Source organism: Polypterus senegalus, chromosome 10 (assembly GCF_016835505.1).
Source record: "Polypterus senegalus isolate Bchr_013 chromosome 10, ASM1683550v1, whole genome shotgun sequence".
In the NCBI taxonomy this organism is placed as follows: Eukaryota; Metazoa; Chordata; class Cladistia; order Polypteriformes; family Polypteridae; genus Polypterus; species Polypterus senegalus.
This window is the reverse complement of record NC_053163.1, coordinates 27,612,911-27,640,830: the sequence shown is the minus strand read 5'-3', so window position 1 is coordinate 27,640,830 and position 27,920 is coordinate 27,612,911. Positions and strand designations below refer to the sequence as shown.

The 27,920-nt window shown below is 40.6% G+C and overlaps 1 protein-coding gene across 3 annotated transcripts in view; it reads left to right on the top strand.

Moving 5' to 3' along the window:
• LOC120536983 (protein phosphatase 1 regulatory subunit 29-like) overlaps nucleotides 1–27,920 on the top strand; it is a 573,722-nt gene that overhangs the window by 273,179 nt on the left and 272,623 nt on the right. The gene's annotated exons all lie outside the window — the stretch shown is intronic.

Here is a 27,920-nt window from a genome sequence, read left to right as displayed (position 1 = left end):
GGTGGTTTTCTCTTTTTTTCCACTTCTTTCACTGCTTTCTACTTTAGCAGCGGATGTTCTACATGCTAACACTTCACAATTATCACACCAACTGTTACATCTTTCAAAACTCTCACTCAACATTCCATAACTTTCACTTTCATTCACTTTGCTATTTTCTTCCTTATCATGATCTTCCTTATTACCAATAATACAAGCTAGTAAACCTCTTATAACAGCAGCTGTCTTCTTTAAACCTGATCTCTGTTTTCTTGCTTTTAATCCTTCCAGCCCCTTCCATTTTGTGGCACACTCAGCTCAGCTTCTGCTTTCTCTACCTGAACTACAGGTTTCCTAGCTTTAGCCTGCTTCCTCTGCCACTCCACTGGAAGATGGCTGACTTTAAAATGAACTTAGGCATTTCTAAGTCTACAATTTACTCTAATACAATTTGCCAAATTCGTTATGGGTTGGCCTACTTTTGCCCCTGTAAGCAAACATACACATACATACACAAAGATTCTAAACGAATAAGTACCGTATGAATGACGAATGCATGTCCCATCACTCCCTAGCACTTTAACCACTTAAATGCCGTATGAATGACGCATGCATCTTTCACCACTCCCTAGCACTTTAATTAGGGACTCACTACCACCAGTACTAACAAACATGCGGGTGTCCTTGTGACACACATGAAGTCTCTACACTTTGTTGGTTATATTCCATTCAGCAACCAAACAATGTTTTACTTCCACCGCATTTGTACACTGGGTGCCCTAAAATTCACATACATAAACAAACACATACATCAAAACAGTATTTGCAAACAGGGTGCAAAACTTGGTTACCCCAAAATCCTGCCGACTACGCCAATTGTTTTATCTTGGTAGAGTAATATATATTGCTCTACTGTCCCTATTGTATTATTAATATGTAGCCTTAGAATACCTAATCTCACAGACTTACCACTGTATATAACTTATCCCCACCTTCCCTTCTATATCTATAACCTCAGGCAATTAGATGTAGTAAAAAAGACAAGCAGGAGTTAAGTTACACATAAAATAATGTATTACTGATAATATTCATAAATAATAACAAAATGCAAAGTACATTTGAATATTGGCAACCATACAACCTGATAAAATGGTGATGTGTAATTCAGGTGGCACACAGACTTGCAGTTACTTAAAATGTCTCTAGTTAAGGCATCGTTGGTGCTCAGCTTTCAGCCACATGTCTGTTCAATATGGCTGCTGAGCTGTGCTCTTCATTGTGTTGTCTTCATCATCACAGGTTAGCAAGAGAGATGCTTCTTCATATGTGGGTCAGTCAGAGAGAGAGAGAATGTGGTTGAGCAAGTACATTTATAGATGTTCTCTCCAATTCCTAGAACCAATAGGACATCATGGTACTTGAAGGCCTCTGAGACAAGCCAATTCCAAACAGCCATACCTCAGACCAATGGGAGAAATAGTACATTTAACACCTCAACCCCCAAGACCATATGTTAAGCTAACCTGGCTTTGTGTGGGAGATCAAACTGGTTTAAGACACATCCCCCCAAATCCTGTCATAAAATTACAAAGAGACAGTCATAAAAAGGGGGATGGGGGAAGGCAAACATGAATACCTCTCACCACTTGGTTTGCCTAAATTATAAATAAAGACATACAAAACATTTATCAAGTTATATGCAAAATCCTACATCACAACATGTGTGAAGACTGAAGTCCAGATATCAAATAAACACATTCACAAAAGGTACACATATATATCTTCAGTTATATCCTTGAATAAAAGCACACTATAATTAAAGTGCAGTTGTTTTGATGTATTTGTACCTTTTGGTATATTCTAACAAAGGGTTGCAATGAAAACCTGCAGCCACTGGGGCCCTCCAGGACTGGTGTTTGAGATCCCTGGTTTAATGTGATCTGCCACGAATAAGACACACAAGGTCACTCAAAGAAGCAGTAAATTGATGATATGGAATGCATTGTGTGCAGCACTCATAAAGAATACGGTCATGCCAGAAGATCACCAATATGACACATTGGCAGAAACAGATAAGTATGTTGTTCTTACAAAATCAATAGAACCTTTACAGCCAATTACACACCACAAGAGGCATCTGGTAATAAAAGGATCTGAAAGAAAATACTGTCCAAATTGCACATTGTGGACCACCAGGACACGTACAGCTGCCCTAACCCCGACACAGACAGGCAGGACACAAATTGCCACACAGCACGCCTTTATTTATAGGTGGGGAAATACTTTCTTGCTCCCACAGCAGCACAACACAAATAAAACAACACCAAAGGCCAGTCTTTTTCTGTTCTTTTCTCTTTCTCTCTTCTCTCTGCCTCATTACCTCCCCCAGCAAGCTTTGTCCACTTCCTTCTGACTCTTCGAATGGAGTGAGGTGGCTCCTTTTTTTCTGCTCCTGGTGGTGCTCCAGGTGGCTCAGCAGTATTACCTGGAATTGTGGTGGAAGTCCATTGTAGGGCTCTGCAGCTCTCCCTGGCAGCCCCCCACAAAACCCAACAGGGCTGTACCAAACTCCAACTCCCAGCATGCACTACGGGAATTTGTGTTGCCACAGCCAACCAGGAGGGCTGCTCTCTAGCATCCCAGGGGAGGCAGTGCCTCAGAGATGCTCTCTCCCCCAGTCCTACCATTCGGCTAGAGTCCAGGCCAGGTAATGGCCGAGGCTACCCATCACAACATATTCTCTGAAAGGAACAACTTCTTGTATGCATCTATAAACATGTGGTGCACATGTTCATTGTGTTCATGTATGAACTGATGATTTAAGTATATCGCATATTGTACAATACTGTTTATAAATTAAAAATGTACATTTACTGATGAAAACTCCCATCATTTCAATTGGGACAAAGTTCAGCTTTGAGATCGTACATGGGATATGTTGGCTGACTCTCGACAATTGAAACATTTTATTCGATAGCACTGAGACCGAGACCGACTTCATGGTTTGGTGTTTCTCCTGACATGCCGTGTGATTCAGGTGACTTTATATTCACAGGGGGGGCGTGCCTTTTTGAATGTTGTCCAATCAATTCAGTGCACCTCAGGTGTACTCCAATCAAGTTCCAGACACATTGCAAGGACAATTAAAGCAAACAGGGTGCACCCGAGTACAGTCTGGAGTGCAGCAGCCCAAGGGTCTGAATACTTCCATGACTGCTAACTTTTCTGAAAACACACTTGCAACTTTGCTATGGGTTATTGAGTGCAGGTTTGGTGTACAGAAATGACAAATTTACCTATTTAAGATGAAATCTTCATCACAATAAAATGTAAGGAAAGTGAAAGGGTCTGAATACTTTCGGAATCCATTGCATATAATTCAAGTCCAGAGTTTAATTGAATAGCAAATCCTACACTGAATTATTTTCAGTGATTTTTTTTTTCTCAAATTAATGCAACTCAAATGTAGTTTTTTATTTAACACTGTTTTACATTAGTAAAAAAAAAATCTGAAAAAACACATAGATCTGCAACACATATTGCACATTTGCATAAGTATGTGTTATTGAAGTAATCAGCTGACATAAAGGAGCTCCCAAATGACACAAAATGGATGGCGTGTCAGTATTTCATCCCCAAAATAAATATGCTGCTTAGAGTCCCCAAAACGCTCTAAATGGCCCAGAGTGTAAAGACAAGTAGATGACTATTTGTGTCAACTATCTGGGCCTCTCTGTCTCTTCTCAATTTGATATTTCTGCCCATCAATCTACACTCAGTAACCCGTGACAAAGTTGAAAATGCGCTTTCTGAAAAGATTGCAAATCAAAAACTGCAATCCCTCATTTACAGTGCATCCGGAAAGTATTCACAGCGCATCACTTTTTCCACATTTTGTTATGTTACAGCCTTATTCCAAAATTGATTAAATTCATTTCTTCCTCAGAATTCTACACACAACACCCCATAATGACAACATGAAAAAAGTTTACTTGAGATTTTTGCAAATTTATTAAAAATAAAAAAATTGAGACAGCACATGTACATAAGTATTCACAGCCTTTGCCATGAAGCTCCAAATTGAGCTCAGGTGCATCCTGTTTCCCCTGATCATCCTTGAGATGTTTCTGCAGCTCAATTGGAGTCCACCTGTGGTAAATTCAGTTGATTGGACATGATTTGGAAAGGCACACACCTGTCTGTAGAAGGTCCCACAGTTGACAGTTCATGTCAGAGCACAAACCAAGCATGAAGTCAAAGGAATTGTCTGTAGACCTCCGAAACAGGATTGTCTCGAGGCACAAATCTGGGGAAGGTTACAGAAAAAAATCTGCTGCTTTGAAGGTCCCAATGAGCACAGTGGCCTCTGTCATCCGTAAGTGGAAGAAGTTCGAAACCACCAGGACTCTTCCTAGAGCTGGCCGGCCATCTAAACTGAGCGATCGGGGGAGAAGGGCCTTAGTCAGGGAGGTGACCAAGAACCCGATGGTCACTCTGTCAGAGCTCCAGAGGTCCTTTGTGGAGAGAGGAGAACCTTCCAGAAGGACAACCATCTCTGCAGCAATCCACCAATCAGGCCTGTATGGTAGAGTGGCCAGATGGAAGCCACTCCTTAGTAAAAGGCACATGGCAGCCGCCTGGAGTTTGCCAAAAGGCACCTGAAGGACTCTCAGACCATGAGAAGCAAAATTCTCTGGTCTGATGAGACAAAGATTGAACTCTTTGGTGTGAATGCCAGGCGTCACGTTTGGAGGAAACCAGGCACCGCTCATCACCAGTTCAATACCATCCCTACAGTGAAGCATGGTGGTGACACCATCATGCTGTGGGGATGTTTTTCAGCGGCAGGAACTGGGAGACTAGTCAGGATAAAGGGAAAGATGACTGCAGCAATGTACAGAGACATCCTGGATGAAAACCTGCTCCAGATCGGTTGTTACCTCAGACTGGGGCGACGGTTCATCTTTCAGCAGGACAACGACCCTAAGCACACAGCCAAGATATCAAAGGAGTGGCTTCAGGACAACTCTGTGAATGTCCTTGAGTGGCAAAGCCAGAGCCCAGACTTGAATCGATTGAACATCTATGGAGAGATCTTAAAATGGCTGTGCACCAATGCTTACCATCCAACCTGATGGAGCTTGAGAGGTGCTGCAAAGAGGGATGGGCGAAACTGGCCAAGGATAGGTGTGCCAAGCTTGTGGCATCATATTCAAAAAGACTTGAGGCTGTAATTGCTGCCAAAGGTGCATCGACAAAGTATTGAGCAAAGGCTGTGAATACTTATGGACATGTGATTTCTCCGTTTTTTTATTTTTTCATAAATTTGCAAAAACCTCAAGCAAACTTTTTTCACGTTGTCATTATGGGGTGTTTAATCCATTTTGGAATAAGTCTGTAACATAACAAAATGTGGAAAACGTGATGCGCTGTGAATACTTTCTGGATGCACTGTATATATGTATTCAGACCCCCTTCTCAATGTTTTATCTGACCATTTAGCTATTTGTCGTTTTTCTGACACGTGGGGACACTATTCTCAACCAACAAGTAATGCAAACAGTCAATAGTAGGAATATTTATTAGGAGTTTTGTATGGAAGAATTCTTATTATAAGTCATGTTATTCAAGCTACATATTAAGTTGTAAAGGTTTATTTTGCTTCAAAAAAATTCAGTTCAATGTTCATCCATCCACCATCCAACCCGCTAAATCCTAACTACAGGGTCACAGGGGTCTGCTGGAGCCAATCCTGGTGAACACAGGGCACAAGGCAGGAAACAAACCCTGGGCAGGGCGCACGCACACACACACACCCCCACACTAGGGACAATTTAGGATCGCCAATGCACCTAACCTGCATGTCTTTGGACTGTGGGAGAAAACCAGAGTTCCCAGAGGAAAACATGCAAACTCCATGCAGGGAGGACCTGGGAAGTGAACCCGTTGTTTAGTTCCATTCGGAAAGTGAACCCGGGTCTCCTAACTGCGAGGCAGCAGCGCTAACCATTATGCCACCGTGCTGCCCTCAGTTTAACATGCTGTGGGAAAAGACTCTTGGGATTTTAGTCTACACTCTTAAAAATCCTGGTCCTTTAATGGCACAGTATGGGTCTTTCCTGGGTTGTGTGGCTCCTCATAGAGCCATTGCTTGAAACACCATGTCATTCTGGGAAGAGTTCTTTGCGTATGAAGTTGGCTCTTTGTACTTTGAAAAACATCCAAATATGTACAGTTTAAAAAATAATAATGTTAAATTTGCAGTAAAAAAACAGGCAGCTGTGGTTGCCAGAATTTTACCGTAAAAAAAAAAAATTGACAATATTTTGAGTTCTATGGTAAACTTTAAAAAAATGTATATTTACGGTAAAAAATGGGCAGCTGTGGTAGGCAGAATTTTACCATAAAAAAGAAGGTAACAATATTTTGAGATCTAGGGTATAACCTTTGTAGTAAATGAACTGTTTTTTCTTTGCAACTCATTCCAATAGAAGTGAAGGTTTAACCATAACCTGATATCCACACACTGTAATAAATACACCAATTGATAAGCCATTACAAGTTACTGTCAGGATCAAACATCAGTACACAGTTTGTATCAGTTAAGTAACAACAACCAATAGCAAACTTTTTTTTATTGTTCTAATTCCAATTTTATTTCATACCTTTACAAATTTAAAACATGATTTTAAAATCTTATTACAATTTCTCTTTCGGCTCTTTTCCTTCTCACATGTATATTTAACATGGAGTACTGAAAATTACAAAGAAAAATAAAAACAACCCAAAAAACATTGGGGAGTTTCCATTGACAAAGGTAAATTGCTTGCCTTGTAGTCTTTGTTTTTCTCTTTTCTTGTTCATATTGCTGTATCTCTTTTCGTGCCGCAAGTAAAACACTTGCAATCGGGTAAGCATTTTTCTTTTCCCATATTGCTTGTTTTACATAATTTATTTTTATCCAAAGCCCTCTTTTTTTGTTATCATCTAATTTCGTATAATACGGTGTCTTTATCTAAGATCGTATTTTATAAAAAGTTTTTTTGTTGTCCTTTCCTACACAGAAGCAGTCCCAACATGACGTGTTGTGCTGTCCTCACTCACCTTTCACTTGTAACCCCTTTCCTTCTGAACAGGTTTTGATTTCTGTTCATGATGTCATGTGCTGCCCGCACTCCCCCCCATGCCAAGTCTCTTAGATTGGTTGGCAGATCTTTTGCAGTCCTCCTTTTCCAATGCATTTCGTCTCGGGCAGTTCTTTTTACCAGACTTGCTCCTCTTTTTCCTCTATCACTTTTACTAAAAGTTTGCAGTTGTTAAACACTTTCAGCTCTTCTCCCCATAACGACATTTCTTCTAAAACTTCCTCTACTTTTTTGAGGTGCTACGGTACTACAAAGGCTGTAGGTCTTTTATTTGGAGAATTATATCTTCTTATATAATACGCTACTGTGGCTTTCCATTTGACTGTCCAGGATTCTAAATCACCTGTAGCTCACAAACCATTTGAACTATTGAGCTGAAATTTGGTACGCATATACTACGTGACGTCTGCTATCCGCTTTCGCGATGATGATTTTTATTCCTCTTTTAATTATTATTTTATTTAATTGTAGAATCAACTCTCGGCAGCAGGGCGGCCATGCGGCGCATGTGTACGGGCGCTGTTCTTATCCCTATCACCTTCGCCGTCACTTCCATTACCTTTTCAAATCTTAATAATTCTTAAGAAGGGCGCACGGTGGCGCAGTGGTAGCGCTGCTGCCTCGCAGTTAGGAGACCCGGTTCGCTTCCCGGTCCTCCCTGCGTGGAGTTTGCATGTTCTCCCTGTGTCCTCCGGGCTCTCCGGTTTCCTCCCACAATCCAAAGACATGCAAGTTAGGTGGATTGGGCATTCTAAATTGGCCATTGTGTGTGCTGGGTGTGTTTGTGTGTGGGTTGGCACCTGCCCAGGATTGGTTCCTGCCTTGTGCCCTGTGTTGGCTGGGATTGGCTCCAGCAGACCCCGTGACCCTGTGTTCGGATTCAGCAGGTTGGACAATGGATGGATGCTTTGTTGAAGAACAGGACTAAAAAATAATTAAATCACACACCCAATTAATCATTTTACTCTGTTAGGGATATTTATTATTTTATTTTAACACCTGTCAACAACATTTCAGTTTTTTTTTTTTTTTTGGTTTCTTTTCTGAAATTATTTTCACAATATCATATCACATGTACTGCACGGGCGGCACGGTGGCACAGCGGTAGTGCTGCTGCCTCGCAGTTAGGAGACCTGGGTTCGCTTACTGGGTCTTCCCTGCGTGGAGTTTGCATGTTCTCCCGTGTTCGTGGGTTTCCTCCTGCAGTCCAAAGACATGCAGGATAGGTGGATTGGCGATTCTAAATTGGCCCTAGTGTGTGCTTGGTGTGTGGGTGTGTTTGTGTGTGTCCTGTGGTGGGTTGGCACCCTGCCCAGGATTGGTTCCTGCCTTGTGCCCTGTGTTGGCTGGGATTGGCTCCAGCAGACCCCGTGACCCTGTATTCGGATTCAGCGGGTTAGAAAATGGATGGATGGATAATTCTTAAGGCAGATTGAACACTTAAGTGCCAGCTTAAGTGAAAAATTAAGAAAAATGTACTAATTAATTGCAACACAAATACTGACTTAATGAGTTTTAATGCGAAAAGGTGCCGACAGAAGAGGAGAAGAAGCGGGCCGCTAGGGTAGAAAAAAGAAGAGCTGCTCAGGAAGCAGCAAGAACATCAACCGAATGCTAAACGTATAGAAAAAGAGGATGAAAACTATAAGTCAAGTGTATTCACTGCACGTCATCGTGTGGTACGCCGTTACTGGTATTCCATATTTCCTTAGGGTATTTCCTAGTTTAAATCTAATATCTGTTATCTTACCTTATTTCCCTTGGACTAAATTTACAATTTCTGCTACATGTTTTATTTTCAGCAGATTTCTTATGAAAATCTTTGCCTCCTTTCTCTTTTTTTTTTCCCTTTTTTGCCATAATCTTTCATACAACAATCCCCAAAAAGATAAAAGAAGAGTCTTTCAATTTCTTTTATGGTCTTCACTGTTGGCAGGGAGATTGTTGCCAAATATGAAAGTTTAGACACAATGATCGATTTTATTAAGTAGACTTTACCGTTGTAACTTAGGGCTCTTATTTTCCATAGTCCTCTCTTTCTTTTAAGTGTTTCCCAATCTTTCTTAGAGCCAGTTTAACGCCTAAAATTGACCCCTAGTATTTTTATTCCTCCCTTTTGAACCTTAGCCCCTATACTTTTAACTTCTCCCCAATCACCTTTTGTTAATGGCAAACATGTATCATTTAATTATATGAACTAAAAAAACAATTCAACGTTTAAAGAAGTTGTGGCACATTGTCTGGTGGAGATGTAAAGTTTACTTTTGTGGTAGCTGATCGAATACAACCCGCCATCAGTCAGCTTCCATAATCTTAAAAAACCTTCAGCACGCAGTAAAAAAGAAGTCTGACAACTCTGTTTAAGTTTTTTTTCCTTACTGTGCAAAGGTCTGCGGTTCACCAGGAACGATACGGTAAAAGGGGGCGTGTCCCTATGCAAATATCGGTGTTACTGAAACAGCGCTTTACCGTTTTACATTTTATAGTTATTTTCCTTCGCTACTTAACAGTTTTGCACTGTAAAATTAGCAGCGATTTTTTCAGTGTAATGTATCAGTAAACGGTACAGTGTGTAGCATATTTTGAAGGTAGAAAAATTTTGATTTTACAGAACTTGGCTGTAAAAAATGATATAGAGGTAAGTTTCGGTTGAACATAAGGTAACTTTCTTTTTTTTCAGAAAAGATATTTTACTTTCACCATTTACAGTAATTTTATCGTTAATTTTACTGACATTTTTTACAATGAGAAAAAAAGACATCTTTAATGTGCAGGCTAAATAGCTGGACGCTAACGCTTTTTTAACACAGCATGTTAAAGCACCAACACGGGGTGAAGCCTGTCTGGATTTAGTATTCTGTAATAATCAGGATAGAATTGAGGGCGTAGAGGTGATTGAACCACTAGGGTCACGTGACCATAATATAATACAATTCTCAGTATTTTGTAAGAGTGCAGATGCAAAGACTAAAATTGTTAAGATGAACTTTGGTAGGGCTAATTTTGAGCAGATGCGACAAAGTCTAAGTAGGATAGACTGGGATAAGCTTTTAAATGTGGAGACAGTCGAGGAGCAGTGGAGCAGGTTTAAAATGTTTTACATGTGTTTTACATGTAATGCAGGACAGATACATACCTAAATTTGGAATTAATAGGAAACTAAAAAAAACTCCACGATGGATTAATAAAGATTTAAAAAAGAAGTTGCAAAGGAAAAAACTGCTGTATAAGGCATATAAGACTAATGACTGCAAAGAGAATCGTAGCGCGTATGAGAACATGAGGGCAACCATTAAGAAGGATATCAGGGAGGCTAAAAGACAGTTGGAGAGGAATATAGCAGATAAGGCGAAAGAAGACCCTAAGAGATTCTTTCAGTATTTTAGTAGTAAAAGAACAGTTAAGGAGGAGGTCAAGTTCATCAAGAATAGTAAAGGGGAATTAAAAGATACAGACAGTGAAATAGCAGATGCTCTAAACTTACATTTTTCTGAGGTGTTCACAAGTGGATATCCTCCCAGAGGTAAACGCGACTACTAAAGAGGTACTGAGGGATTTGGAAATTGTAGAGGGAGAAGTGCTGCTCAGATTAAATAAGCTGAAATCAAACAAATCACCAGGCCCAGATAATATTTATCCTCATGTTCTTAAGGAGGCTAGTGAGTACAGATATAAACCCTTGACACATATTTTTAGGAAGTCACTGAGCACTGGAGAGATTCTGAAGGACTGGAAAATGGCAAATATCATCCCATTATATAAAAAGGGTGACAGGGCAGATCCAAGCAACTATAGGCCAGTAAGCTTAACATGCATCACAGGAAAATTAATGGAAGGAATTATTAAGGATAAGATTGAGCAACACATGGCAAGGACAGGAGTTATTCTGAACAGTCAGCATGGGTTCAGAAGAGGGAGGTCGTGTTTTACTAACATGCTGGAATTCTATGAGGAGGCAACAAAAGCATACAATCAAAGTGGAGCTTATGATATTATTTATCTGGACTTTCAGAAAGCATTTGATAAGGTGCCACATGAGAGGTTGGGCATCAAGTTAAAAGAAATGGGAGTTCAGGGTGATGTTTTTAGATGGGTGCAGAATTGGCTCAGACACAGGAAGCAGAGGGTGATGGTGCGAGGAACCTCATCAGAACTGGCCAATGTTAAGAGTGGTGACCAGCAGGGGTCAGTGCTAGGGCCGCTGCTATTTTTAATATATATAAATGATTTAGATAGGAATATAAGTAACAAGCTGGTTAAGTTTGCAAATGATACCAAGATAGGTGGATTAGCAGATAATTTGGAACCTGTTATATCATTACAGAAGAACTTGGATAGCATACAGGCTTGGGCAGATTTGTGGCAGATTAAATTTAATGTCAGTAAATGTAAAGTATTATGCATAGGAAGTAAAAATGTTAGGTATAAATACACAATGGGCGGTTGGAAAATCGAGAGTACACCTTATGAGAAGAATTTAGGAGTCATAATGGACTCCAAGCTATTAACTTCCCGACAGTGTTTAGAAGCCATTAAGAATGCTAGCAGAATGTCATGTTATATAACACGATCTGTGGAGTACAAGTCCAAGGAGGTTATTCTCAACCTTTATAATGCACTGGTGAGGCCTCATCTTGAGTACTGTGTGCAGTTTTGGTCTCCAGGCTACAAAAAGGACATAGCAGCGCTAGAAAAGGTCCAGAGAAGAGCGACTAGGCTGATTACAGGGCTACAGGGGATGAGTTATGAGGAAAGATTAAAAGAGCTGAGCCTTTACAGTTTAAGCAAAAGAAGATTAAGAGGTGACATGACTGAAGTGTTTAAAATTATGAAGGGAATTAGTACAGTGGATCCAGAATGTTATTTTAAAATTAGTTCATGAAGAACACGGGACTCAGTTGGAAACTTAAGGGTAAATTTCACACAAACATTAGGAAGTTTTTCTTTACACAAAGAACGATAGACACTTCGAATTAGCTACCAAATAGTGTGGTAGACAGTAAGACGTTAGGGACTTTCAAAACTTGACAATGTTTTCTTGGAGGAAATAAGTGGATAGGACTGGCGAGCTTTGTTGAGCTCAATGGCCTGTTCTCGTCTAGAGTGTTCTAATGTTCAATTCAGATTATGAAAACTGGACTTAGCCTGGGTTTATATATGCAGCAGGAGTCCTTTTAAAATTAAGAATCCAGTGGTATTCCACAGATCTGTTACCATCATGGCTCTTTATTCAGGAATCATGAGAAAGAGGGGTCCTTTCATCGGAGCAACGTTTCAGCCGAGGCATGGCCAAATGGGGAGGCAGCTAGATGGATGAGGTCTCCAGGACTCTAAAAATATCCAAACCTATTATGTCATATCATCTACTGTTAAACCATACTTCTAAAATTTTTATTAATATGCTGTCTTAAGGAATTGTTCTGTTCTGTATATTGTATTGTATTGACCCCCTACTTTTGACACCCACTGCACGCCCAACCTACCTGGAAAGGGGTCTCTCTTTGAACTGCCTTTCCCGAGGTTTCTTCCATTTTTCCCTACAAGGTTTTTATTGGGAGTTTTTCCTTGTCTTCTCAGAGAGTCAAGGCTGGGGGGCTGTCAAAAGGCAGAGCCTGTTAAAGCCCATTGCGGCACTTCCTGTGTGATTTTGGGCTATACAAAAATAAACTGTATTGTATTGTATTGCATTTATTGTTTGGAGCCTGTTACAGATCTAAAAAAATAATAAGTTCTTTCTGGAACCTTCCTGTGGATGGGTCTTTAGGGATATGGCATCGCTCTGAAGAACCACTCTGGCACAGAGGATATACATGAGAAAACAAAATACTGTAAATCAACATCTGATTATTGTATTTAGTGTTTTTGTATCCAGCCAAGTAAGTAAATAACTGCAGCTATCCAATGTTAAACGGGAAGTCCCAAATGGGAAAAGCGGACTCAGGGGGATAATCAAGGAAAACGATTTGCGTCAACGATCACAGCAAAAGAAACATGAAATCGTCTAAACTGTTGTCTGAAGTGCTGCAAGCGATTTGTGAATTTTATTAAAGTACATGACTAACATGCAAGTCGTTAGGTACAGTAAACGGTTAAAGCTGCACCTTCAGGCATTCTGATTGAAAACAAAACAAAAATAATAATCTATATGCCCCTGGAAGAGTTACGAATTGTTTTCCTCTGCCCCTGTCTCAGCAACTTCTCTGGTCCTTTGATAGCTGACAACCTTGTTGCTTCCTGACAAAATCGCCTTTAAGGGCCGCTCGGAGTTTACTTGTGCAGAAGTCCGAGCAGTGTTATGCGTTCAAAAAGTGAAATGTGCGAATCATGACAGCCTGCATTCAGCGTAACGCAGCTGCTTTTGGACTGAAATATTTGTAATTACTCGGGAGCCGCTCGCGATGTTTGCAGCAGCTCGCCCGCCGCCGTCCCGTTGCGTCTGCCTTGCTACTCCGTGAATTGTTATGCAGCGAGTCGGGCTTTACATTTTAAAACGAATACGGGCTCACTTTCAAGGGCACTCATAATGTACTTCTTTTTCTGTTGGGGAAACAGTTTCTTTTAATTTAAGCACACGTTTTAAATATATATTTTCATTCCTGCTGTTCAGCGGCAGGATGTGACACATTTGTCAAAACGAAAACTAATTTTCTTTAACTCCCGGCGAAGATTTAAATAAAGAATGCATTAGGAAATGGGCTGCCTGTGTTGAGAAAATGGGACATGATATGAAATAATTTTACACTTGCTTTGTCTGTTTTCTAGGAAACTGTTATTGTCACCGCAGCAATTACTACAGAAAGCGGTAATCACCGCGCAGGTCAGCCGTGCTGCATCTTAACAGCATTTTATCGGTTCAGATTTCACCGTTTATCACAAAGTAAAAAAAAAAAGATGAGACACATCTCGGTGGGGCATCACTGAAAACAATGTCCACAGTTTCAAATTTAATTACCTGAACAGTTATTTAAAACCCATTTAATGGTGAACGTGTTCTCCTCTTCTGCAGTAAATTGCGTGACTCCAAAGATTTACCGAATAAACGTCTGTGCCTCACGGGACCCCATTAGGTCTGCGCAAACAAAATAATAAAACAGTTTTTAGGTGGTATCATTTTATGTCCCATACCGTAATTTGTTAACAATTTGCAAAAGAATACATTTCTGCTTTACTTCTTGGGGAGCCGGAGCCCTTTCCAGCAGCGATTTCAGTTAGAAAACGTAGAAACCGGGCGTCGATTGTACACCATTTCAACTTGTGGTGCCATCTCGTACAAAGCAACATAGACAGATAGATATTAATTTTAGTATAGTAGGCAGGATATCTATCTATCTATCTATCTATCTATCTATCTATCTATCTATCTATTAATTTTAGTATAGTAGGCAGGATATCTATCTATCTATCTATCTATCTATCTATCTATCTATCTATCTATCTATCTATCTATCTATCTATCTATTAATTTTAGTATAGTAGGCAGGATATCTATCTATCTATCTATCTATCTATCTATCTATCTATCTATCTATCTATCTATCTATCTATTTTCTGTGTTCCCAGAGTGTGGTAGTATGCTTTGAAAGCAAATCCTAAAAGCTTTTTTTGTAATGAGGGTTTTAAAGCATTTTAAGCGGATTAAAATGGTGGGGACTGCAGAGAGCTAAGCTGTGTGCTGCCTATCTTCAAGCTAGCTAGGGGATTTTGACGTCAAGGGGGATTACTGCCTGGGTCTGTGGTAGAAGGGGCAATTGGGAGTTGAGTTGATACACTAGGCTGATAGACTTTTTTTTTTTTTACATGTTTGGTGACCTCAGCTTTAGTAGGAAATGATGAAGCTTGGCCAGTTTTTCAGACACTGAATTCAAAAAGAGGCCTACAGTGAATGTTGTAGTCCTCAGCCAGCAGGAAGCTCATTCAAGTCAACAGATAAGTGCCCCAAATAACAGGCTGTCACAATGTAGGACTGCAGGATCCATGTTGGAACTACAAAAAGCATTTCAAACCAGAGATATGCATTTCTTGGTTCTGTTTCTCACTCTCAGCCTCCATCAATCAGATTTATGTACAGATTTACTGAAGCACCTGTCATTTAGAGTGTACAAATAGATTATTAACAGAAATAAAGTAATTACATGAAGTTTAAAGATGTGTTGGCAGACCTCCTTTTCGGATCTATCTATCTATCTATCTATCTATCTATCTATCTATCTATCTATCTATCTATCTATCTACACTCACCTAAAGGATTATTAGGAACACCTGTTCAATTTCTCATTAATGAAATTATCTAATCAACCAATCACATGGCAGTTGCTTTAATGCATTTAGGGTGTGGTCCTGGTCAAGACAATCTCCTGAACTCCAAACTGAATGTCAGAATGGGAAAGAAAGGTGATTTAAGCAATTTTGAGCGTGGCATGGTTGTTGGTGCCAGACGGGCCAGTTCTGAGTATTTCACAATCTGCTCAGTTACTGGGATTTTCACGCACAACCATTTCTAGGATTTACAAAGAATGGTGTGAAAAGGGAAAAACATCCAGTATGCGGCAGTCCTGTGGGCGAAAATGCCTGTTTGATGCTAGAGGTCAGAGCAGAATGAAGAGCAACTTTGACTGAAATAACCACTCGTTACAACCGAGGTATGCAGCAAAGCATTTGTGAAGCCACAACACGCACAACCTTGAGGCGGATGGGCTACAACAGCAGAAGACCCCACCGGGTACCACTCATCTCCACTACAAATAAGAAAAAGAGGCTACAATTTGCACGAGCTCACTAAAATTGGACAGTTGAATACTGGAAAAATGTTGCCTGGTCTGATGAGTCAAAATTTGGTGTAAACAGAATGAGAACATGGATCCATCATGCCTTGTTACCACTGTGCAGGCTGGTGGTGGTGGTGTAATGGTGTGGGGATGTTTTCTTGGCACACGCTTAGGCCTCTTAGTGCCAATTGGGCATCGTTTAAATGCCACGGGCTACCTGAGCATTGTTTCTGACCATGTCCATCCCTTCATGACCACCATGTACCCATCCTCTGATGGCTACCTCCAGCAGGATAACGTACCATGTCACAAAGCTCGAATCATTTCAAATTGGTTTCTTGAACATGACAATGAGTTCACTGTACTAAAATGTCCCCCACGGTCACCAGATCTCAACCCAATAGATTATCTTTGGGATGTGGTGGAACGGGAGTTTCGTGCCCTGGATGTGCATCCCACAAATCTCCATCAACTGCAAGATGCTATCCTATCAACATGGGCCAACATTTCTAAAGAATGCTTTCAGCACCTTGTTGAATTAATGCCACGTAGAATTAAGGCAGTTCTGAAGGCGAAAGGGGGTCAAACACCGTATTAGTATGGTGGTCCTAATAATACTTTAGGTGAGTGTATGTAGTCTAATAGGTGGACATATTTGGGGCAGGAATTTTTAAACAATAATACAGACATGGAAATCTTATTAAACAATATTAAATTCAATGGTGTGGTGATCCCTGATGAATAAAAATGTACAAAATAGCCACAAAAAGCACAAACCTACAGCCTCTTTGGTTTTCCTAAATGTACTCATTGTCTCAAACCCTTGGTCTATGCAGTGGGTGGCTTGTCCACTTGCTCATCCTTCTTCTAACCTTTCATCTCTGTTTTCCTCTCTTTCTCTCTTCAGGCCATGTCCTCTCTTTCTGCCCCTACTTGAGTGTTCTCCATCCGCCGCTAGCCTCAGTAAACTCCTGGCTATGAATGACTTTCAGTCTCTTCCTGAAGCCATTTCTGGCCACGTCCTCTGACATTACATTTGTTCCAGGGGGCGCCAAGCCAGAACTCGCTGTAGCAGCCTGTGGTATCTTAACACTAAGGCCTCCAAGGCATTGCAGTCCATTCAGATTCAATTAATTCTCATAAAGTGCACTTCCACTTAACCTCGGTTGCAGTACATACTAATTATAAATGCAATAATGTTTAACAATAAAAGAGAGAATGCTAAAAAATATGATATCTGAAAGAAAGCTTTATATATGTCAGGGGATTCCCTAGCCACCTGCTTTCTAGGAAGGAAAGCCTGAACCCCTACAGTGTCTTCTAGCAGCCATCTCTTCCATTGCTCCATGGCCTGCCCTTTAGCATCCCATGGGTGAATAAGTTCCAGCTTAGGCACAGCTCTCTCTTTCCCATCGTGCTGCCAATGTGCAATGCCCTTCTGGGCTACCCAGCACTTCTACAATATTATTACCACATATCCAAGCCAACTAACACTATTTGAGAGATATCGGAGAGTTTTTCCTAAATGTTGCACATGCAGGTGAAATGACTTGCTCATGGTTACATTAATCACTGCAGCACTCTGTCTGGTAACATTAATGGAGTGCCACCCCCTAGCAGCCTCTTTGCTCCCACACTTCATATCCATTTCCCCTTCTATCACTGCTTACAGCTTTTGGGAGTCTGATGTGAGGCAGTCCAGCCATGTAACATTGTGGTAGTGTTCAGTAGCGGGAAACTTAACCATCATGCAGCATCTTCATGGCAAAATGACACAATGATTGTGACCAAGTGGAAGTGCACAAAAGATTTCAGACACCTTAAGCACTGTTCACAATGCAGGAATTGTCAATGTTTGGGTCAGGGGGAATGTGGAAATCGCTAAGCCTTGTGATGGGATACCCTACAAGAACTGATCCATCTATCCATTATCCAACCCACTATATCCTAACTACAGGGTCACGGGGGTCAGCTGGAGCCAATCCCAACCAACACAGGGCGCAAGGCAGGAAACAAACCCTCGGCAGGGCGCCAGCCCACCACAGGACATGCACACACACACACACCAAGCACACACTAGGGACTGTTGGAGGAAACCAGAGCACCCGGAGAAAACCCACGCAGACATGGGGAGAACATGCAAACTCCACGCAGGGAGGACCCGGGAAGAAAACCCAGGTGTCCTAACTGCGAGGCAGCAGCGCTATCACTGCGCCACCGTGCCGCCCAAGAACTGATTGATTGTGCATATCAAGCAATGACTTTTGACCTTTTCTTGTGCAACCAACCAAAAAAATGTTATAAGAGAAGTACAGCAAGAAGCACTCTTTGTACTGTCCTGATTGCAACAACAGGGTGTGCATCGGCGACGGTTTCGAAGGACGTGTATTAAATCTGCGTCAGTACAGCAGTAGACATTAGACTGACCTGTCCTACTGTATTTATATTGAATTTTTGGTATCAATATGTGATAACATTTTGACGTGTTGAAAAAATGCATTGTTTTTTGGCTCGTTTTTCCGGGGTTAAACTTAGGAGAGGTGGAGGTGAGCACTGGAGAGAAGGGGAATGAAAGTCAGTAGGAGTTAAATGGAGTACATATGTGTGAATGAGAAGGAAGGGGTGGAAGGGTGCGACAGTAAGGAACAGAGGTGGTGAAGGTAGACAAATTTAAATACTTGGGCTCAGCAGTCCAAAGTAATGGATAGTGCAGCAGAGAGGTGAAGAAGAGAGTGTCGGCAGGTGAACTGGGTGGAGAAGAGTGGCAGGAGCGATTTGTGATAGAAGAGGATCTACAAGAGTTAAAGGGAAGGTCTATAAAGCAGTAGTGAGACCAACAATGCTGAATGGTGTGGAGAAGGTGGTCCTGACAAACAGACAGGAGGCAGAGCTGAAGGTGCTCAGAGTAACGAGGGTAGACAGGATTAGGAATGAGTATATCAGAGGGACAACACAGGGACGACAGTTTGGTAACCAAGTGATAGAGGCGAGATTGAGATGGTTTGGGCACTTGCAGAGGAGAGATGAGGGGTACATCAGGAAAATGATCTTGAGGGTGGGACCGCCAGGCAAGAGATAAAGAGGAAGGCCAAAGCGGAGGTTTATGGATGTGGTGGGGGAGGACATAAAGGCCATCAGTGTGTGTGGGAGGAAATGATGTCAAAGACAGGGACATTTCTGCCGTGGCGACCACAAAATGGCAGCAGTTGAAAGAAGAAGCAAAAGAAAAATAATGCCAAGGAGGCTACTGATGTACTCAAATAAAATAATTTCTTATTCTGTCTCATTTACTTTGCAATTTATCCATGTTCTTGTGTGACTTTCCGTTTAATTCTACTTCATTTATCTCTTTGTGCCGTGCTGTACCTGTGTGTCTGTCTTGCGCCTGTATCCCTCACTCCTTTCACATTTATTTCTCTGTCTCACAATCACTTAATCAGCTCAGCCTGCACTTTTATCTCAGTCTTCTGTCTCTCTGTTTCTATTATCAGACTCTTGTCGACGACTTTGTCTATCTATCCATCTGCTGCTTGTGCATTTGCACTTCACACTATCTGTGCTGTTAGTACATGCAGTTATCTGTTCCATCGCTTTTTATCTTCTCTGTTGGTTTATCTCTCACACTCAGTCTTCAAACTTGTTCTCTCTCTCTGTTTGTCTTTCTATCTGTCTGTCTGCTGCTTTACTCATCTATACTTACTTTTATGATGCTGCAGTCCTGTGATGAGACAATGAAATTGACAACACGTGTAGACCATACACCAGCTTCTTGACCTGTTAAAATTCTAAATATAATTTATTGAACCTTGCATAAAAAAAAATAGGGTTAGTTTGATTGGCTTCTCTAAATCAACCCCAGTCATAGTAAATACAGGTCTGGAGTGACATGCCATGCAAGATTGGTTCCAGTTTTGCACCCTTGTTGTTAGTGTAGAATTCAGGTACTTGTAATCTGCATTCAGACAAGTCTATAATGAGCTGATGGGTATGCAGACTTAGTTATCAATCATTAAAATTCACTTATTATCACAGAATAACATAAAAACAAACAGCAGTGTTGCACTGGAAGACTAAACTTTTTATCTATCTATCTATCTATCTATCTATCTATCTATCTATCTATCTATCTATCTATCTATCTATCTATCTATCTATCTATCTATCTATCTATCTATCTATCTATCTATCTATCTATCTATCTATCTATCTATCTATCTATCCTGCCTACTATACTGAGTATCTATCGATCTATCTATCTATCTATCTATCTATCTTTATTGTGTTTTAAATGCAATTTTAAATGAAGATATTTGTAATTTTTACCCATCAGCCTACACTGTAATATATACAGTGCTGATTATATAGTATAAATTTACCCATATTAATAAAAGAATGAGTGTCTCCGTATTTGTTTGTTCTACCGGCTGCTGTGTATACAGTAAAAAAAATGCAATGCATTTGTCGCCCCAACAGATGACACATCACAAACATTTGTAGTAATAAAATGTTTTGCATTTTTAATTCCAACAGATGACACATCATAAATATTAACATTGCTTTAATAAATTCCATACCAAATGGTATTTAACAGAAATGTATGCATTTCATGTGCCATTCCAACAGATGGTGCATCACAAACATTAACACTGCTTTTATGAATCCCATACAAATGGTATATAACAGAAATGTATGAATTGAATGTATCTTTCCAACAGATGGCACATCACAAGCATTTGTAGTAACACAATGCATTACATTTTTAATTCCAACAGATGGCACATCATAAATATTAACACTGCTTTCATGAATTCCATACCAAATGGTATTTAACAGAAATGTATGCATTTCATGTGCCATTCCAACAGATGGTGCATCACAAACATTAACACTGGTCTAACAAGTCCCATACAAATGGCATATAATAGAAATGTAGGAATTGAATGTATCTTTCCAACAGATGGCACATCATAAATATGATCACTGCTTTCATGAATTCCATACCAAATGGTATTTAATAGAAATGTATGCATTTCATGTGCCGTTCCAACAGATGGTGCATCACAAACATTAACACTGGTCTAACGATTCCCATACAAATGGCATATAACAGAAATGCATGGACTGAATGTATCTTTCCACCAGAAGGCATATCACAAACATTAACACTGCTTTTATGAATCCGTTACCACATGACATATATCAGAAATGTATGTATTGCATGTGTCATTCCAACAGATGCATTCTATTACTACAAATGTTGTGATGCACCATCTGTTGGAATGACAAAAGCAGAGCATTTTAGCAACACATGCATTAAAAAATAAATTCAACTGCAAGCATTAACTCTTGAGGTCTACTTCAAATACCTAGATTTCATGGCACAGCTAGTATATATATATATATATATATATATATATATATATATATATATATATATATATATATAAAATGCTAAGGGGTTGTTTGTCATGCACAAACACATTCACCACTGGCCGATCATGCCACATGTCTGGCATGAAAACAGAATGGAGGCACCTGCATGTGGTATTGCTGATTGGAACCACGACGAACTCCAGGGCAACACTGAGCTCCACAAGGTACACACCATCATGGCTACAAGATGAATTACACCCAAGACTACTGCTGACAGTCTTGGACTTGCATAAACTACAAGGCACATAATGTAGGTGTAAAACCCACTGCAAATGCTCTCTCTGAATCCAAAATGCAATTGTATACACCTTTTGGTGAAGGAAAACAGCAGGATCTGAGATCTCACCTCTAGGTCACGGCCAAGAGCAAGTGCCATTTCACAAATAACCACAAATGATGAGGCTACAGGACACTGCCACACTTGCCAAACCAGGGCATCAGCCTCAACATCCACAGAAAGTGCAAGAATAACTGACTGAGGAAACAAACACAGTATCAACAGTTAATTATCTTCCGCATCTGATGATAAACCCCCAGGACACGATGCTTATGTGTTGAGAATTCATAATCAAGTTCATCGTTATATTGATGGAATACAACCCTACAAAGACCTACCTCCAGCCCACGTCAGCCTTTACATTATGGATCCCAATAAAGTGCTTACACAAAGACTTTCATGGCCTAAAAATAAACACATCTCCCTTCATTTGCCTTGAAAACTGCAGCAATTCATTAACGTTAACAATCCTTATGCCCGAGCGTTTACCTAATCTCACAGACTTACCACTGTTTATAAGGTATTATTTTATATAACTTATCCCCACCTTCCCTTCTATATCTATAACCTCAGGCAATTAGATGTAGTAAAAAGACAAGCAGGAGTTAAGTTACACATAAAATAATGTATTACTGATAATATTCATAAATAATAACAATAGGCAAAGTACATTTGAATATTGGCAACCATACAACCTGATTAAATGATGATGTGTAGTTTCGGGTGGCACACAGACTTGTAGTTACTTAATGTCTCTAGTTAAGGCATCGTTGGTGCTCAGTTTTCTTCAGAACAGGCCACAAGCCTGTCTCAATATGGCTGCCAAGCTGTGCTCTTCATTGTGATGGTTGTCATCAGTTCTTCGTAAGAGAAAGAGACTTCTTCATCATCACAGGTTAGCAAGAGATGTCATGTTTTTTAATGCAGCTGTTCAAGACTGAAATAAGCAGTTAAGGGTGGGGAACTTTAACAACAGAGACCACTAAAAAGAAGCACCAAAATGTCACTTAAGCAATAAGAGCTTCATCAGCAATAATTGATTTCTCATTAAGAAACTGGGTTAGAACAAAAACCAGCAGCCACTGCGGCTCTCCAGGACCAACTTTGCCTACCTGTGAGCCAACCCAAACAAATAATCACAAACAGCTGCATTGATTGTCTTATATTTGTATAGGAACTTAATTAAAAACTCTAATAATAATAATAATAATAATAAGTTGTATTTATAAAGCGCCTTTCACAAACTCAAGATCTCTTTACATATACTGTATATACTCGTGTTTAAGTTCTCCCGCGGATAAGTTGTTGATTGATTTTACCATATAATTTCAGGTATTTTATAATGTCGGTCATATAAGATAAATGCGGAAAACTCACGGTATTGGTCCAAGAGATTATGATATGCTAACACCCACCTGATTGAGTTACCATGGAGCACATGGCCTTTATTTCTAAGTATTGTGCCTATGTGACCACACGGTAATACCCAAACTATACTGAAGTGACATTAGCACTGTTTTGTGTTTTTTGTGTCTCACATCCTCATACACCTTTATCGTAAGAGCATCCCTTATCTATGACGGAGCGTTCGATTAGAAGAAAATATGAAGCTGGTTTGAAGTAGCAAAAGAAACTGGTAACTGCACTACTGCAACAAAATTCGATGTGTCTGAGAAACTGGTGCGAGAAGAAACAAATGTAAGCGTCGCATTTTTGAACGGGCATATAAGTCAGGGTCTGATTTTATGATCGATTTTCCGGGTTTCAAGACCCGAGTTATACGCGAGTATATGCAGTAGATAGGGAGAAAAAAAATAAATAAAAAGATCACACAGAAGACAAAAGTTTGTCAAAGAGAAAAGCTTTGAGTTGAGATTGAAAGATGCAGAAAGACGAGCAATCTCCGAGAGACTGAGGAAGAGAGTTCCAGATTTGAGGGGCCATGCCTCACAGGGTGGAGAGTCTGGTGTGTGGGACAGTAAGGAGATTGCTGCTCGAGGACCTGAGTGAGCGATAAGGAGTGTAAGGAGCTATGAGCTGAGTGAGGTAGAGGGGTGGCAAGGTTATGTAGGGCTTTGAAGGTGAGAAGCAGAATCTTGAATTCAATCCTTGATGGAACTGGCAACCAGTGGAGTTGGGATAGAACAGAGGAGATGTGAGCAGAACACTTTGTGTGGGTGAGGACTCTGGAGCGGAGTTCCGAATGTACTGTAGCATCTGTATAGATTTTTGCAGGGAGGCCAATGAAGAGGGAATTACAGTAATCAATATGAGACATTATGAAACAATGAACCAGAGTTCAAACATCATTAACGGACAAAAATGGAGTCAAGCAATGTTACAGAGATGACATAATGAAAATTTGGACAGAGACCTAATATGTAGATGAAAGTTAAGTGTGTGCCACGTGATGGACATCTTCCTTGTCCAAAGTTAATTCCTAAATGCGTCCAGTCCTGATAAAAAGCGCTCAGCCCCAAGGTCTCCAAACTGAATTAAGTAACTTCAAAGCTGTGGGAATGGAGAGATTCTTGTTTACTTGGTGAAGAAACTTTATATGCTGTACTACAAGAAGAGTGCTACATCAATAAAGATTGATTGGTCAAATTGATCAGAATATGCAGCAACACTTCTGTTGCCTTTCAGGTTATTCGTTTCCTACGGAAGCTTCAAAGGTGTCCAAAAAATGACTACAGTGTCCTCCATAACGTTCAGGACAAAGACTCCTTTTTCTCTTGATTGATCCTCTGCTCCACTGTTTAAAATTTCAAAACAAACAATTCAGACATCGTGATTGAAGTGCACATTGTAGACTTTCATTAAAGGGCAGTCACAACGCGTAGAAATGACAACACTTTTTCTACATTGCCCCTCCATTTCAGGGCACCATAATATCTGAGATAATCTTTGCCACAGGTGTTTGTGATTCCTCAGGTGGGTTTCATTTCTTCATAAGATACCTTGGCTTGCTTCTACCGTTTGGAGTCTGTAGTTGCCATTGTTCAACATGAGGACAAGAGTTGTGCCAAAGCAAGTCAAAGAAGCCATTATGAGGCTGAAAAACAAGAATAAAACCATTTGAGACATCAGTAACACATTAGGATGATGGAAATCAACTGTCTGGAATATCGTGAAGAAGAAAGACTACACTGGTGGGCTCAGTAATCACAAAGGGACTGGTAGGTCAAGGAAGGCCTCCACTACTGATGACAGAAAAATCCTCACTGTGGTAAAGACAAAGCCCCAAAAGACTGTCTGACAAATCAGAAACAGTCTTCAGGAGGCCGATGTGTGTGTGTCAGAAACAACTATCAGCAGAAGACTTCGTCAACAGAAATACAGAGGCCACACTGCAAGAACCAGGATGGGCAGATTACATCCATCCATTATCCAACCCGTTACATCCTAACTACAGGGTCACAGGGCTCTGCTGGAGCCAATCCCAGCCAACACAGGGCACAAGGCAGGAGGCAAACCATGGGCAGATTACAATTTGTGAAAAAGGACTTCAAAGAGCCTGCAGAATTCTGGGAAGAGGTCTTGTTGACAGACAAGACAGAGATGAACCTGACAGAGTGATGGCAAGAGTTACGTGTGGAGACAAAAAGAAACTGCCCAAAATACAAAGCAGACTACCTCATCTATTAAACGTGAAGCTGGAGGTGTTATGGCTTGGGCATACACTCACCTAAAGGATTATTAGGAACACCTGTTCAATTTCTCATTAATGCAATTATCTAATCAACCAATCACATGGCAGTTGCTTCAATGCATTTAGGGGTGTGGTCCTGGTCAAGACAATCTCCTGAACTCCAAACTGAATGTCAGAATGGGAAAGAAATGTGATTTAAGCAATTTTGAGCGTGGCATGGTTGTTGGTGCCAGACGGGCCGGTCTGAGTATTTCACAATCTGCTCAGTTACTGGGATTTTCACGCACAACCATTTCTAGGGTTTACAAAAAATGGTGTGAAAAGGGAAAAACATCCAGTATGCGGGAGTCCTGTGGGCGACAATGCCCTGTTGATGCTAGAGGTCAGAGGAGAATGGGCCGACTGATTCAAGCTGATAGAAGAGCAACTTTGACTGAAATAACCACTTGTTACAACCGAGGTATGCAGCAAAGCATTTGTGAAGCCACAACATGCACAACCTTGAGGCGGATGGGCTACAACAGCAGAAGACCCCACCGGGTACCACTCATCTCCACTGCAAATAGGAAAAAGAGGCTACAATTTGCACGAGCTCACCAAAATTGGACAGTTGAAGACTGGAAAAATGTTGCCTGGTCTGATGAGTCTCGATTTCTGTTGAGACATTCAAATGGTAGAGTCAGAATTTGGCGTAAACAGAATGAGAACATGGATCCATCATGCCTTGTTACCACTGTGCAGGCTGGTGGTGGTGGTGTAATGGTGTGGGGGATGTTTTCTTGGCACACTTTAGGCCCCTTAGTGCCAATTGGGCATCATTTTAAATGCCACGGGCTACCTGAGCATTGTTTATGATCATGTCCATCCCTTCATGACCACCATGTACCCATCCTCTGATGGCTACTTCCAGCAGGATAATGCACCATGTCACAAAGCTCGAATCATTTCAAATTGGTTTCTTGAACATGACAATGAGTTCACTGTACTAAAATGGCCCCCATAGTCACCAGATCTCAACCCAATAGAGCATCTTTGGGATGTGGTGGAACGGGAGCTTCGTGCCCTGGATGTGCATCCCACAAATCTCCATCAACTGCAAGATGCTATCCTATCAATATGGGCCAACATTTCTAAAGAATGCTTTCAGCACCTTGTTGAATCAATGCCACGTAGAATGAAGGCAGTTCTGAAGGCGAAAGGGGCTCAAACACCGTATTAATATGGTGTTCCTAATAATCCTTTAGGTGAGTGTATATGGCTGGCACAGCTACTTGCACACTTATCATTGATGATGGAACTGCTGACTGCTGTAAAACATGAATTCTGAGATGTATAGTGTGAAAGGATTCGACAACCACAGTAAAAGGTTTGGGGGCAGCCACCCGTATACTTAAAATAGGCTGCCAACAATGAAAGTTTGTTTCAGTGAAAAACAGGTCTCAACGGACTTCAGTCCAACAATAGAACAGTACAGACAGGCAAACATGGCAGTTTTAAAGCCGGGCAGGAAATGAAAATGATGTAATCAGGGGTGGTGAAACCAGAAGTGAAGTCATAAGTCCAGGAACCAGAAGTGATGTCATCTAATCCAGGCAAAATTTCTCATGGTTGGTCTGATGATGAAAAAGAGGAGGGAACAGTGCACTTTATCACAGACTTATCCCTTTTTGAACCCTTCAGCTGCCTCCCATGCATATGTGTGTGACAATAGAAACACCTGACCTGCTCAAGTTCCAGTAAATGCCTCCAAACTCATTCATCCTACAACAAGCGGATGATCCAAACACACTGCTAAGGCAACTCAGGAGTATTTCAGAGCTAAAAAATGGAACATTCTTGAATTTTTCATGAGCAGGCCATCCATATGCTGAGAGAAAACCTAAAGGGATGAGCCTCCCGAAACATGCAGGACCTGAAGATGGCTACATCAGAGGCTTGGCAGAGCATCACCAGAGAAGACCCTCAGCCTCTTGTCGTGTCTATGAATCATAGACTTCAAGCAGTCATTGAATGCAAAGGATATGCGACATACATGACAATGGCTTAATAGACCTGCCATTGCTGTGTCCCAAACATTACGGTGCCCTGAAATGTGGAGGGGGCCATGTATAAAACGTGTTGTCATTTCTACAGAGTGTTACCAAAATGAATGCAAATCCCCTTCGATGAAAGTCTGTAATGTTCACTTTAATCGAGTGCTATGGAAGTTCACTCATCACAAGAACTCACTCAAAGTTCAATTTATACAAATTAAAATGAATAAATTGACGTTCATAGTTCACCATTTCAATTTTGAACTAGTTCATGTTCAGTTCATTTTGTATTTTTTTAAGGAGTGAGAATAAGTGACCCCTGAGTTTACTTTTGTTCAATTTTGCATGCCTTATATTAGGCTATTACAGTACTCTTGAATAAAGTATAATAATTAAGAAGACTCTTTTTTACACTTTATTGAATTATACCCAGCAACAAACACGTATAACCATATATGCTGATATCCTCCCGGTCAAAAAAGAAATTAAATAGTTGCACTTATACAAATTAATTTCTGCTCTATTTCCAACCGTGTGACACAATTGGTGACCGTAGAACCGAACTTGTAGGTGAACTAACCTATTACCTGTGAAATTTCTGTCACATATTGCACATCCAACAGGGAACAATATAAA